We start from the raw sequence: 16,098 nt of genomic DNA on the forward strand, positions 1-16,098 counted from the left end.
TAGTCTGTCGAAATGATTTGAACTATGGTCAATGATGGTTGCGCATGAAGCACAGTTAAAACCTTGGAAATAGCGCATCTATTGGAATCCCAACCAACTGGATGACATTGAGGGGACCGGTGGAAGCGCGCCACTGACGTATAGGCATATGTTCCATGGTGTCATCATTACAAAGATATATGATATGCATTTATGTTTCAGGGAAAGGAATAGTCTACGAGAGACGTTTCGGGTAACTAAATTACGCACCACTGTGCTCATGAATGCATCTTACTTTAATTGTAAGCCTATTCAAGTGTTTTAAGATAAGAATTGGTTGGGAAAGTTTCTTGAACCAGCAGCATAGGAAGTGGCCCCCAAGGGTGCAATTGCTCTCCGGTGACAAGTGGACTGTTTTTACACCTTCCTTCTAAATAAGGAAGCATGCTGTCAGACATATGACCACCGACCCAATTTGGGAGCTGCCAAAGTGTCCATCATGTTCCGCAGTTGCTTAACGCCACCCAATGAGATCTCTCCTTCCTCGTTTCACGGGCGCTGTGACAGTGTTCCGTTGAACTCTCCACAGACTTGGCACTGCAGTTCAGCGCCTCTTTTCTTGCTTGCTTGCAACTTCACTCTCCCCATCCTCCGCCCTTGTATTATTCGAAGGGGCAGCAGTGACACTCAGCATGATGTAATCTAGAGATGCGATAGCCTGGCAAGGTGAAACAGGGTTTTGGTGAGTGGTGTTCTCCACGGCCTGTGTTGCCCAGAGAGAGAGAGAGGAGGCGCGGGGCTGCAAAACATGGTAAGCATCACGCCACCATCTCAAGCACTGCCAGCGCACTCCCATTTTCTACTCCTCTGCATTGGGGCTGTCGTCTCATGCCCAGACCTGATCCGCGTTCAAAAATAATCTCTGCCAGCATGCCGAAGGAAGAAAAACAAGAAGAGTGGTATTTTTAGGGCCATTCATTTTGACCACGTGCCCCGAAGGTAAACCGGATGGCCATTGCGCAAAGGTTCCTCATCAGTATGTCCTACGAGGCCAGCACGCACTGGACGTTGACTGCGATTGTTCTCTTGGGGTTCATAGTGGGGATTGTGTCATCATATCCTATTCCAAGCAGGACAATGCAACGTTATTGGAGAAAAGATGGGAGACCCTCTTCTCCCGCTCCATTCTGGGCATCTCGGGGGAGAATTCGGACCTGAACTGGGAGAATGACTATTTGCTAGGTATCAAAAGAGTCCGGAGGCTCTACTGCAACGTGGGTATCGGGTTTCACCTTCAGGTCCTCCCAGACGGCAGGATAAATGGTGTACATAATGAAAACCAGCTAGTGAGTTGCTTCCAAAGATGTAACGCAATATACATCACATAAAGGGGCCGTCGTCAATAATTATGGATCTAACAGCATCTATAGCCCATTTTGCATGATATGTCATCAGCGCGAAGGAAGCATTGAATGTCTTCTAGAGCAAAGACACATCTATTAAAAACAGTATCCATCAGTGCTAACTATCTCCTTAATCTCAAACATGACATGAATGTATGGACGTATTTAGACAACAACCTATTTTTACACTGGCTCCTACAGCGGCCCAGAAACGACAGTCCCGTGTACGTCCAAAAGGGCAATTATTAAGCCTAATGATAGCCTAAACCTATACATTTCTGAGCATATATCGAAAATGAACGTGGGAATTTATTAGAACAAAGACTCAGCATCCGGCGTAGCAATCTGCAAGGTTACACCCACAGACGCACAGCATATGCTATACCATTATGAACCATATTTTGTACCTATCTGTCGGATGTATTTTTCCAATATCTAATATCTGGTATTTTGTTCAATTAGGTCTAATAGAGATCTCAACGGTAGAGCGAGGAGTGGTTAGCTTGTATGGGGTAAGGAGTGAGCTGTTTGTCGCAATGAATAGCCGAGGAAGGTTATACGGAACGGTAGGTATGCACAGTTGGCTATTCCATTTATTTTCCTGCAATATTTGTTCATGTTAATGGCTCCGAGAATAGTGGTCTTTGCTATTACGTTTTGACTGGTCGGGTTTTTATTTGCATGTCATATTAACTATTGGGTGTGCCTATCTTAACGTGTGCTGTGAATTATGTGAGTATAAATATGATAATGGAATGGTAGGCTTTTTGGTATTGTTAACGATATGTTCCCATCTAATTATGCATTCTTTTGAAATTATAAGCAGTAAATGGGCTAGGGCCTGTTCATGGTCGATTTGCCTTCGGTATAATGATGAGGTTAACAGACGCATAATTGTGTCACGCGCTGTAATATGGCCCTGCGTGCGAGGAAAAGTCCCCGATACTCCAGAACCTTTTCATCGGGACCTGGGACTGTATGCAATTAGTCTTTAATAAAGATGAATATGAGGCCTATTTACATGTTAGGTTACACTTATAGGCTATGGCTATCACTGATTGAAGTGCATCCTTTGATTATGGACATTGAACCAAGAGTCAGGAATGATGATTTCAAAGTGATTCCATTAGGGTATCTCTGACGGACATCATCAGGCAGGCTTGTTGGAGTCCAGCACATCCCGTCTTTTCACAACGTATTATTGCAGAAAAAAATCCAATGTCTATCCAACAAATACTCTGAAAAATATTGTTAGAGAATTGTTTAGACAATTAAACAAACACGATTAGCAATTAACAAAGTGCAAGGTGCGCACAAGAAGGCCACAGCTCTCTCAATTGCGCATGAATGAACAGTCCCCCCAAAATACTTTACAAAGTGTATGCAATTAAAAACCTTTTGACATCAATAATTTCACAAATAACACATTGGTTAATATGCTAAATAATTACCCATATGGGTGAGAATAAGTGTCACAGCAGTGCTAACTGTGCGTAATACCCAGTTATTGATGTTTAACGGATGGTTCACTTTTGCGTCATCTTATTAATACACAAAATAAGTCAATAGACCCAGGGAGTAAGCAAACCAACATTTGTTTTTGTTCAGTAAGCTGCAGTTTAGCATTGTCTTTATCAAGCAAAAGTATGGGAGTGGTAGGGCCTCTGTTAGCATGCTCCCAATGGCACAAATTACTCCAAAACAGCAACATTCACATTGTAATTTCCTTTGAAATTGAATGAATATGATATTTCAAGATGATCTCAGTTGATTTAAAGTTTTGAGTTCCAGGTTTAAAAAAATATGTGGTAAATTTTGTTAGTTAGATATTGCTGCTCAAGGACATACGTTTACGGTTTTTTAAACACTTTTATTTCTTATGAATTTTAGATTGAGCATAAGATGTGCTAGTCTTTAGAGACAAAGGTTTGCAGGTTCTTGCCTGCTATCAGCCCCAAATGTGCTCCAATATATTAGTGCATGGCTCCCCTACTTTACACGTGAACCAATCCCGGATGAGGATGAAATGATTGCATGGCAAGTATTTTTCTGTGCTCTGTACAACCATATCAAACTGCTAACTGTGAAACTAGACTTGGCCACGCATTTTCTTAGGCTTGTTCTCCTTTGCTATTTTCAGGCAGTCTTCATGATGAGTGCAAGTTCAGAGAGAGCATGCTGGCCAACAACTACAACGCCTATGAGTCTTCCGTTTACAGAGGCTCCTACATTGCTCTCAGCAAGCATGGCCGTCTGAAGAGAGGCAAAAAGGCCACCACTGCCATGACTGTTACACACTTCCTCCCCCGAATATGAGCAAAACTGGCAATAACTCACTTATTTGCACATGTGGATTGTTTTCCAGGTAACATTATGCTGTATACATGCATACACCAATACAAATGGACTGCAAAAGAAAGAAATACCACTATATATGATGGTATTTATTCAGTCTTTTGTATGTACATTTCGGTAGCTTACTTTGTTTTACAACTTATGGATATGCCATTATTTGCTGCTTATTATTTTAATGAGTATTATATAAGGGGTGGAGAAGCTTCATCTGACCCCTTCACTTTATATGGGTGCTTGCCATAGCTGGAGGAGGCCTTGCCCTGTCAGTGGATGACAGGTCAGCCTCTAGAAGTGAAATGGATACTTTTTATTACCTCAAAGCGCCACGTCCCGAATGAAAAAAAGGTGTGCATGAAATTTCTACTGAGAAGAATGCCTGTTTACTTTGAACTTTTGTCGTTATCAATCAAGGACTAGACATTTTCCATCCTCTGTGTCAACATTATACCATTGTATAGTAAGGGTAACTAGAGCACTTGTTTGTTTCCTTGCTTTGTGATGAGATGGTGTGTGCCTTTGATTCCTACTTGCGGGCCCCTTCCCTTGCATGCGAGAAATGCGCCCCTCAGTCAGAAATAGGGATGACACGCAGGTCATCACTAACCTCATACACTCCAGGGGGCTTTAGCCCAATTCCTAGAGGCCCACAAGTATCTTCAGTTTCTTTTCTTTTCAGAATAACATCAATCAAGTAATTGAGGCTCTAATTGAGACTCTGTGTCCGAGTTCATAGCCGTTGATGTGGGAAGCTAGAACTGGAGACCCACCATCCTAGGGGGCTTGACAATCCTGGCTTTTATGAGGCTAGATGGTTTTATGAGGCTAAGTGTATGGTGGCTAGATGGTCAGACCAGATTGAAATGTGTGTCTGTGCCTGGTCTTGGACTAAAGGGAGCCTGCTGTAGAAATCAAACAGTTTGATTCCTTTTGAAACTGATGAGGGTTGAAACCTTAACTTGTGCTGGTTCGATTTCTGTTGTTGCACTTACAGTATCTCCATTTCTGCAGTAAATGTTGAGCTGCAGAAATAGTGCTTGTTTTCACATTCACTCTGGAAATGAGGGTCTGCTACATTCATTTGAAGTAACGTCAATATTACATTGACATTTTTTGAGAGGTGTTGCTTATGTCATGCAACTGAGATTTGCTAACAACATTTCAGTTAGCTAGTGCAATCTGTATTTTACATATAATATCTGTTAGTTAGATCATAAGGATTGTACTCATAGGTACCTGTTTCTCTCTTTTATTGCTTAAACCAGTTTTTAAGTTGTAAGGTCTTGTGTGAAAGAAAAACAMAAGCAATGTCTCAAAGCATTTCCCCAAAGGCTTACAGTAGTGATGTTTGGGCTTTGTGCATTGAAGTCAATGCTTGCTTGCTCTCCTCCTCGAATACTGTACGTTTCCATAGTGGAGGGATAAACATATACAGTGATGTACTGACATGCAGAAGAGTACTTATATGGGACTGTGCATGTGGTACCCATTGTTCTTTTAACCTGCTAAGGATGCAGATCATATTGGACAAGCTACTCCCCAAATACCCGAGCAGACCCCCCTTGTCCAGTTGACACTGTAAAACCCTTTGTTCAACAATGGCCATGAGATTCCAGAAGTATCCTTCCTCTCCCATCCGGAGCCATTTTAGTCCAAGGTCAGAGTCATAGACTTCTTTCACTGTGTCTAGGCACGTGATGTTCAGGTTGACCCGGATCTCTTTTCCCCTTTGACCCCCTTTATTTATTCATGGTTGATATGTAGCTCGAAGAAAACCTTGCATGAATGACATACAGTGATTTTTAGGTGTAAGTGGTTTGATGATTCTGTACCTCTCTTTGACTGGTAGGCAATGAGCATGGACTTATTGGGAATGGAGTTGCATAATCTGATTTAAAGACGCTTTATCTTTGGTTATTACAGTGCTATAGGTATGTTTGGTGCGTCAGAGTAAAATCCATAAAATTACCTATTTTACATTTACACCTGTTCAATTCTTATTCCAACACAGCATTCATTGGTAGCCAACTGTAAAATGGATTTGAGCTGGTACTTACCTTCACCCAAGTGCTTGTAGTAGGAAGAGACAGGCTACAGGCTCGATGCAGTGTCTAGTTGAGATGGAACCCAGAAAGCATCCATGTGTACACCCATCATACTCTGTATCTGCCACAGCAAAAGAGAAAGCAGAGGTGTTATCAGATCAATTTACCTTGAGTCAGGAATAAGATGGAATTGTCTTGCTGTGCAGTGCTAGCAAAGCACTACTTCCAAGGAAGATGGTATACAAAGAGGATGACAGACAATGAAAATATGTAACACAAAGGCTGTTTTGGATGTGGGCTGTTATGAAGTTTTGTTCAGTCTTCCAAGTAGACTTATCTCTACAGATAGCACCAGATCAAGCCTACCTATATTGTCACAATGTAACTGAAAAATGTCTTGAGAATGATCTATTCAGGATTGTGGAATGAATGAAAACTAGCTTTTCTACCGTTTTGCATGTGTCTTTCTGGGATGACGTAGCAGGATTCATGGTTTCATTTAATCTGGGTGGTGCAACAACATCCTATTGTATTTATCATTCATATTTTTTTTTGCCGGTCCATATGGACAACAGGACACTATCTGGACAACCTTGAGATTTTGTATGAAAAGCGTGATATAAAATAAATCGATTATTATTATTAACAAGCAAATACATGAACTGAAATAGAGATATTTGGAAGTGTGAGAATTGTGCCTCCGTCAAAATGGTTTCTTATGTCATAAAGAGCACCTAGTTCAGTGTACACCTGTTAGACACAGGTCTTTGTACTAAATGCATTAAAGCTGCTCAAAGAGTGTTAGATACTCAAATGGTGTTCAAGCCTACAGTAACTTACAATGCAATCCATTGTGGGCTCTCCAACTTGTGCAAAGGTGGCGGTAGCGAGTCTGTGTGTGCCCTGTGTGTCGGCAGCCTTAGTTTGTGTTCTCACTCAGTTTTATATTCCTGCACTGAGGGGAGTGTGCATCCTCTAAATCCCCCTCGTCTTTTTTAACATATACCTTACCTTCTGCCTTAGTTCCGATTTATTGAAATGATTGTAAATTAGTTTGAAAAACAGACTTCTCCAATCATTTGTTTCTGAAAAAAAATAAGTTGACGAGTAAGAATACTAATATATAAAAAATAGTTGACCTTTTATTTTTGTACGTATGTGCTGTGCACAACAGTCAACTGTATTCCTGCAATAATAATAAAACATGTTTTATATGGGTTGTTGTTATGCCTATGGTTCATGTCAATTGTGAACTGGATTTAGCATATGACAGAACCTCCTATATGTTGATTTTGTCAAGGCCACCCTGAGTATTTTAGATTGAGAAGTATATTATACACTATTCAAAAATAAAATAAGCCAGCGAGTGTTTCTTTGTGGCAATTGATATGTAAACTGAACTCTTTCAAGGATTATACTGCAATTTTTAGCACACTCATATTACCTTGATGTGTGTGTGCAGCTGGGGCTCCCCCCTCTGGCAAAAAATAAATATAGCCACGTTTTGGGAAGAATATGGTTCCATTTGGTCCCCTACACTCCAGATGTGTTCAGGGATAGGAGGATAAGCCAGGGGACAAAAACTGGACAGAAGTGTGTGTGTGTGTGTGTGTGTGTGTGTGTGTGTGTGTGTGTGTGTGTGTGTGTGTGTGTGTGTGTGTGTGTGTGTGTGTGTGTGTGNNNGTGAGTGAGTGAGTGAGTGAGTGAGTGAGTGAGTGAGTGAGTGAGTGAGTGAGTGAGTGAGTGAGTGAGTGAGTGAGTGAGTGAGTGAGAGATTGAACCTGTCCAGTACTTTAAAAAGAAGAGGAGAGGCTAGGGGGCAAAAACAAAAGAGAGCCCAGACCCTCAGGTAGGCAACCTCTACTTGCAGGTAAAATGCAAATAAACTGTACCAACCAATAAAAATGCAGACCACTGTAAAGGCGATTGCTCAAGCAGAGAGCAGGAATGGCACATGGGCCAATTACCTTTGAGGTGAGGGTTGTGAAGTTCCCTACTAATGTAAGATTTAAACGATTCCATACATCATTTCCCGCACATATAAACTACATCATTCTGTTGACCCTGAGAGTTTTTAACACGTTTTTTAGGTAAAAGCGAGCATAATGTACTGTTAGCCGTGTTATATAATGAGTTTTTGAAACTCAAACTAACATCCGGTCAGACAAAAAAACATCGACAGGATTGGGCCAGTCACAGAGCTGTCAATCTTCAAATATAACTGTGGTCAACACTGCAGCTAGAGCACATCGCGGATTACGGTGTGAACCCGCACATTTCCCCAACATGCACCCGGCTTTCTTCGCGATCTGGCTGGCCGCTCTACACCAATCAATGCCGGTAAATTGTTTCCCTGTGCACTTAGACCCATCGCAGCCGTGCAAAACAATTAAAGGAACGAGCAAGCGCTCAGCGTCTGTCGATTTAGGCGATTATTTATTGAAGGCGAATTTGAATGGACATGTAAATAAACCCATCTCCATAAACTCTCTGGGTAAGTTTAGTTTTCTGTAATAAACTATTTTCACACTATGCTTTATTTTAAAGTTATCTATTTGTGAAATGTAAGTTTTCATTCAAGTTTTTATTTTACACACAAACTAAAAGCGAGTGTTCCATTTACACTGCCATTTATAAATGAGGACATGTTCTTTTTCTGGAGTTGGACAGCTGTGTAGGCATTGCTTAGGACATCTGAGCTGAAGTTTTGTATTCAAGGATTTACAGAGCCTGTCCCATTTCAGATTTCTAAATATGTCCATAATTTTTCTTAAGAGTTTTTTGTACTTATCTAATTAATGTATTTTACAGGTGCTTCCGTTTCTCAGTAGTTTGTCATTCTGTTTGCAGCGTTTGTATCAGGAGTTATCAAAATTGCTGTTGACAATCCACAGCGTTATGCAGGCTTTTCTGTTCAAGCCCAGTGCTACTCAGCGGTTCATCAAGACCATGAATAGTAGAATCAGGTGTAATATGGAGTTTTCCCGCCTTTGCTGCTATAACAGCCTCCATTCTTCTGGGAAGGCTTTCCACTAGATGTTGGAACATTGCTGCGAGGACTTACTTCCATTCAGCCGTAAGAGCATTAGTGAGTTTGGGCACTGATGTTCGGCTATTAAGCCTGGCTCGCAGTCGGTGTTCCAATTCATCCCAAAGATGTTCGATGGGGTTGAGATCAGGGCTCTGTCCAGGCCAGTCAAGTTCTTCCACACCGATCTCAACAAACCATTTCTGTATGGACCTCACTTTGTGTATGGGAGCATTGTCCAAACTGTTGCCACAAAGTTGGAAGCACAGAATCGTCTAGAATGTCATTGTATGCTGTAGCGTTAAGATGGCTCTACACTGGAACTAAGAGGTCTACCCCGAACAATGAAAAACAGCCCCAGACCATTATTCCTCCTCCACCAAACTTTACAGTTGGCACTATGCATTGGGGCAGGTAGTGTTCTCCTGGCATCCACCAAACCCAGATTCGTCCGTCGGACTGCCAGATGGTGAAGCGGGATTCATCACTCCAGAGAACGCGTTTCCACTGCTCCAGAGTCCAATGGCGGCGAGCTTTACACCACTCCAGCCAATGCTTGGCATTATGCATGGTGATCTTAGGCTTGTGTGCGGCTGCTCGGCCGTGGAAACCCATTTCATGAGGCTCCCAACGAACAGTTTTTTGGGGGGTATTTTATTAGGATCTCCATTAGCTGTTGCAAAAGCAGCAGCTACTCTTCCTGGGGTCCACACAAAACATGAAACATAATACAGAACATCAATAGACAAGAACGGCTCAAGGACAGAACTACATCAATATTTTTTAAAGCTACACGTAGCCTACATATCAATGCATACACACAAACTATCTAGGTCAAATATGGGGGAGAGGCGTTGTGCCGTGAGGTGTTGCTTTATCTGTTTTTTGAAACCAGGGTTGCTGTTTATTTGAGCAATATGAGATCAAATCAAATTTATTTATATAGCCCTTCTTACATCAGCTGATATCTCAAAGTGCTGTACAGAAACCCAGCCTAAAACCTCAAACAGCAAGCAATGCAGGTGTAGAAGCACAGTGGCTAGGAAAAACTCCCTAGAAAGGCCAAAACCTAGGAAGAAACCTAGAGAGGAACCAGGCTATGAGGGGTGGCCAGTCCTCTTCTGGCTGTGCCGGGTGATTATAACAGAACATGGCCAAGATGTTAAAATGTTCATAAATGCCCAGCATGGTCAAATAATAATAATCACAGTAGTTGTCGAGGGTGCAGCAAGTCAGCACCTCAGTAGTAAATGTCAGTTGGCTTTTCATAGCCGATCATTAAGAGTATTTCTACCGCTCCTGCTGTCTCTAGAGAGTTGAAAACAGCAGGTCTGGGACAGGTAGCACGTCCGGTGAACAGGTCAGGGATGGAAGGAAGTTCCATGCAATAAGGGCTCTATATAATACTGTACGCTTTCTTGAATTTGTTCTGGATTTGGGGACTGTGAAAAGACCCCTGGTGGCATGTCTGGTGGGATAAGTGTGTGTGTAAGTTGAATATGCAAACAATTTGGGATTTTCAACACATTAATGTTTCTTATAAAAATAAGTGATGTGCTGATTTTGCTTCCAGAGTCAGTTTGGAACTCGGTAGTGAGTGATGCAACCTTCAGCATTCGGCAGTCCCATTCTTTGAGCTTATATGGCCTACTACTTCGTGGCTAACACGCTGCTGCTCCTAGACGTTTCCAATTCACATTAACAGCACTTACAGTTGACTGGGGCAAATGTGAACTATTGTTGCATCTTTATCGCAAAAAAGAATTACAAGTACAAACCTAACTTTAAGCTACACATGATTTTAACAGAAGTAATGAACTGTATATTGATCAGCACAGCAAATGATAAAACAGGACCATGTTTGAAACACAAGTGGTTCTGAGCTTAATTCAATATTACACAGGTGAGCTAATAGTATCAGAAATCAGGAATGCACACAGGCTATATCTATCTGAGCTACTGTGTCTAACACACCGCCACCTGTTGTTATGTTGGGCACCTATTTTGTAGAATTGTTAAATCATTCGCCTAAAGGAATAAATTGTCTGTCTCCATACTTAGTGTGAATTGTATTTATTTTTTCCAGTAGTTGTCCTCCCAATAAGAACAGAAACAAGTGACGGTGTGCCAATATTGGACTTTAAAAGTAAACACTTCTTATGTGTGGACATCGAGGGAAAGTTGTTCAGTTCTGTAAGTATTGCATGGCAAGGTCATCCATGGATGGCCACCCTGGGAACAGTCAAATCTGCTCTCCCAAATCACTATTCACATTCATTGTACCATATGATTTTGTGGATTTAATATAACCTATTCATGTAAAATTCAAGTTGTGTTTCTGTTGTCACTCCCCACCAGATGATGGACAGCAGGGAAGAGTGCCTTTTCCAGCACCTGCAGATGGAGAACCATGTTGACCTGTTCTATTCATCTAGCAATGGACTGTTGCTCCACCTGGAAGGGGATAAGATCCATGTTAAAAGGCATGACTTGTTAAAGAGACACCTGGTTTACAGAAAGAAGAGGAGCCAACAGGTCAACGCAGAGAACCCAGAAGCAGAGCCCATCATGTCTGATCAGGATATGCAACAGGACCAAGAACGAGCTGGTGCCGTTTCCAAGGAGACCATCACTTCTTGTGACGACCCTTTGCGGGTGTTGCATTCCAATAGCCCAGGCAGTCCTATCAAAACGGCTGTGGAAAAGACAGCGAAAGAGTGAAGTACTGACCAAGAACTTGACTAGGAAGGCCAGAGAAATGGGCTTTGAGTTTGACGCAACCTTTTGCGAGATAACATTAAGGGAGATATCTCCATGCACCAGTGCCTCAGTCCTTGTGTGTTTGTGATTTGGCATTGTCTGGATGGAGTGGTCACAAGACAATTTGAGTAAGAGCYTGTTAGATTGAAACAAGGAGGTGAATTAGATCTGTGCCCATCACTAGAAAGAGTCTTACAGTATATGTTGAGGTAGTTCTTCCTAAAGTCAGGAATGAGTTGATGAGGATCGGTGGATGAGACCATGTGTATAGCACCGTGAGATACCAACATTTTGGTTAAGCAAGGGCATGATGAACTTTTAAATATTTACATTGCGAAAGGCAGGGCACGGTGGGAGTACGTTGAATGTTTCAAACAGTTGGGTTTTCTCTGAGTTAGGGATGAAAGTCCGATTTTAAATCATGATGATTCAGGCTGATCCTGAAAATGTGCAGGCTCATTTTAAACCAGGCACTTCTTGTTTTTATTACGGCCTATAAACAATTCAGGCAGGTCACCCATCATTTCCTTATCTACATTCCAAAGTATCTTATTTTAATTAATACAGAAATACATGTTTGAGTAGCAGTTCATGAGGAGCTGGCCAGTTTGGCAACATTCAAGGTAATTCTTCTCTTTAATGGTATGACAGGGTTGAAAGAGTGTCGATGTCCTTTCACCCCTTTTACAAAGTTAKATTTTAAACTGGTTTGGCATTGAGCCTTATGATGTTGCAATATTTTAGTTGCATTAGATTTTCCTATGTCAAAATGGACCAAAATTGCTGTTTTAATTATTGTAATTATTATTTTATACAAGATTGCATTGTAACTTCTATTAATTGCAGGCCATTTTTCAATAGATATTGACGAAATATAGTAATTTCATAACATATAAAGGTTGTGGATGTTAACTACGTTTAAATATGGTAAATATACTGTACATGTATCAAGGTTGTTTGACTGTCATTATACAGTACAGACATGTGGCTGAATGATGTTACTTCAACACCCACAACAAATTGTAGCTGGTGCTGGACACCATTAGGAAAAAGCAATGAGCCATAACAATATAATGTTTATTTATTCAAATGTATTCACATATTGTTATTTATAATGCTTGTTTTGTATGGCTGCTTATTGTCTTATCATAAAATGTATATATTGAAACATTTCTAAAATATAACAGATTCTGACAATGTAATCATTACTGTACATATCATTTGAAATAATGTTCATTTTATTAGGTTAATACCCTTAAATGTTTGTTAAATATATCAATCGAGTTTATTTTCTTCAGCATTTTAGAATAAAAACATGACGTCCTTTTCACACTCTAGGTTCAGGAATACACCTTGTTCACACTGTTGTCAATGCAGCTCTTGGTAACACTTTACATTAGTAGCCTGCTTTTAGATAGGCAGCCCAATTCTGTTATGTTTTTCACTAATTGGCTCTGAAAAAGATCTGATGTGATTAGTCAAAAAGATCTGATGTGATTTGTTACTTTTTAAATGTAGCCTTTATTTAACTAGGCAAGTCAGTTAAGAACAAATTATTATTTACAATGATGGCCTACATAAAATATCAGAATTGGGCTGCCTGTGTGAACGCAGCTGTAGTAATGCTGTAATTCAAATCAAATTTGATTTGTCACATGCTTCGTAAACAAGTGTAGACGTCTTGCTCCCAGACAAACTAAACACCTTCTTTGCCTGCTTTGAGGATAATATAGTGTATACATCTGGCCCTTCTTTGGACACTGTGTTAACTAACCTCCAAACGAGCTTCAATGCCATACAACACTCCTTCCGTGGCCTCCAACTGCTCTTAAACGCTAGCAAAACCAAATGCATGCTTTTCAACCGTTCGCTTCCCGCACCCGCCCGCCCGACTAGCATCACTACTCTGGACGGTTCTGACCTAGAATACGTGGACAACTACAAATACCTAGGTGTCTGGCTAGACTGTAAACTCTCCTTCCAGACTCATTTCAAACATCTCCAATCCAAAATCAAATCTAGAATCGGCTTTCTATTTCGCAACAAAGCCTCCTTCACTCACGTCGCCAAACTTGCCGTAGTAAAACTGACTATCCTACCGATCCACGACTTCGCCGATGTCATCTACAAAATAGCTTCCAATACTCTACTCAGCAAATTGGATGCAGTCTATCACAGTGCCATCCGTTTTGTTACCAAAGCGCCTTATACCACCCACCACTGCAACCTGTATGCTCTAGTCGGCTGGCCCTCGCTACATATTCGTCGCCAGACCCACTGGCTCCAGGTCATCTACAAGTCTATGCTAGGCAAAGCTCCGCCTTATCTCAGCTCACTGGTCACGATAACAACACCCACCCGTAGCACGTGCTCCAGCAGGTATATCTCACTGGTCATCCCCAAAGCCAACACCTCCTTTGGCTGCCTTTCCTTCCAGTTCTCTGCTGCCAGTGACTGGAACGAATTGCAAAAATCGCTGAAGCTGGAGACTTACATTTCCCTCACTAACTTTAAACATCAGCTATCTGAYCAGCTAACCGATCGCTGCAGCTGTACATAGTCCATCTGTAAATAGCCCACCCAATCTACCTACCTCATCCCCATATTGTTTTCATTTACTTTGCTGCTCTTTTGCACACCAGTATCACTACTTACACACCATCATCTGCTCATCATCATCTGCTCACCTAGCACTCCAGTGTTATTCTGCTAAATTGTAATTACTTTGCTCCTATGGCCTATTTATTGCCATTCCTCATGCCATTTGCACACACTGTAAATAGACTTTCTTTTTTTCTATTGTGTTATTGACTGTACACTTGTTGACGTAGTGTCCCCATGAGTGACAGAGCACTAAGCCAATCACGGCGCAACTAGAGAACATTACAAACTCCTACGCTCCGTATTTTCCGCTGACTGCCCCACCACCACAGAAAGCACTGAGTTAGGCTGAAACACCTGCATTTTGGAGCTGCCTTACTCAAGAAAGCAAAAAAGAGACCATGTTTGTATGTGGCTTTATTAACTCAATTATGAGTTTTGTTTACATTGTTTGCAAACTGATGTGACARGTATTAATGCCAAAATAACATGCACAATTATTATTTTTATATTATATATAATATTATATATCTATATATATTTTTTTGTCCTGAATGACACGTCGCAACTGATTATAGGTGTAATTAATGTTACCCATGATTCATTCATTGACATTGGAACAATAGGAGGTAAATTGATTCTGATAAACTAGTGGTAGTGGTCAATAACCTTGGATTCCAAGAGGTAAATCTGTGGTCAATCACGCATAACCTTTCAAAAGCATGAAGTTCTATTTTTCAGTCTGATGACAAAAACATATAGAACGTGATGTCAGTAGTTTCAAAAAGGAGATGTGCCGTACAGTCCGATGAGATATATAAATAAACAAATTAACCCAGCCAAAAGTTGATGTAATACAAATAGGCATTGTGCCTGGATAAACAAGTCTGGAACTTCCGTTCTTTCCTAAAGTGTGTTCTTTACTCATCAGCGATTTATTTGAACGTTTGTGCAATAAGCCACATTTCTACATTTCATTCGCCAAATAAACAACCAGTAAAACAGCTGTAGAAAATTACACCATTAATTGTCACAATCGGAAATTGATGGAGATAACCTCAAAGGTAAGAAAAAGGTAAACTCAAACACTTATCAAGTATGAGCATATTGTTGCCTATTTAAGTGTCTCTTGTCTACAATAGTGGTAATTCACAACAATAAATAAAAAAAATAAAGATGTCCAGTCAACAACAGTAGTTTCACTTAGTGTCCCTCCACAGTTTTAACCATGACACAGGAGGATATATACTGAACAAAAAATATAAACGCAACATGCAACAATTTCTAAGATTTTACTGAGTTACAGTTCATATGAGGAAATTTGTCAATTTAAATAAATGCATTAGGCCCTAATTTATGGATTTCACATGACTGGGAATACAGATATGCATCTGTTGGTCACAGATACCTTAAAAAAATGGGCCTCACAATCGGCCTCAGGATCTCGTCACAGTATTCCTGTGCATTCAAATTGCCATCGATAAAATGCAATTATGTTTGTTGCCCATAGCTTATGCCTGCCCATACCATAACCCCACCGCCACCATGGGGCACTCTGCTCACAACGTTGACTTCAGCAAACCGCTCGCCCACACAACGATCTGCGGTTGTGAAGCCAGTTGGACCTCCTGCCAAATTTTCTAAAACTACGTTGGAGGCAGCTTATGGTAGAGAAATGAATATTCAATTCTCTGGCAACAGCTCTGGTGGACATTCCTGCAGTCAGCATGCCAATTGCATGCTCCCTCAAAACTTGAGACATCTGTGGCATTGTGTTGTGTGACAAAACTGCACATTTTAGAGTGGTCTTTTATTGTCCCCAGCACAAGGTGCACCTGTGTAATGATCATGCTGTTTAATCAGCTTCTTTATATGCCACACCTGTCAGGTGGGTGGATTATCTTGGCAAATGAGAAATGCTAACTAACTG

General features: G+C 41.0%; 1 non-coding gene across 1 annotated transcript; it reads left to right on the forward strand.

Moving 5' to 3' along the window:
• The first annotated feature begins 8,025 nt into the window (after positions 1-8,025).
• Positions 8,026-11,797, forward strand: LOC111952115 (uncharacterized). Its single transcript, XR_011474213.1, has 3 exons — positions 8,026-8,273; positions 10,894-11,000; positions 11,166-11,797. It is a non-coding gene; the product is annotated as an uncharacterized protein (transcript).
• The last annotated feature ends 4,301 nt before the right edge of the window (positions 11,798-16,098 follow it).

This window comes from Salvelinus sp. IW2-2015, linkage group LG26 (assembly GCF_002910315.2).
Source record: "Salvelinus sp. IW2-2015 linkage group LG26, ASM291031v2, whole genome shotgun sequence".
Taxonomy (NCBI): Eukaryota; Metazoa; Chordata; class Actinopteri; order Salmoniformes; family Salmonidae; genus Salvelinus; species Salvelinus sp. IW2-2015.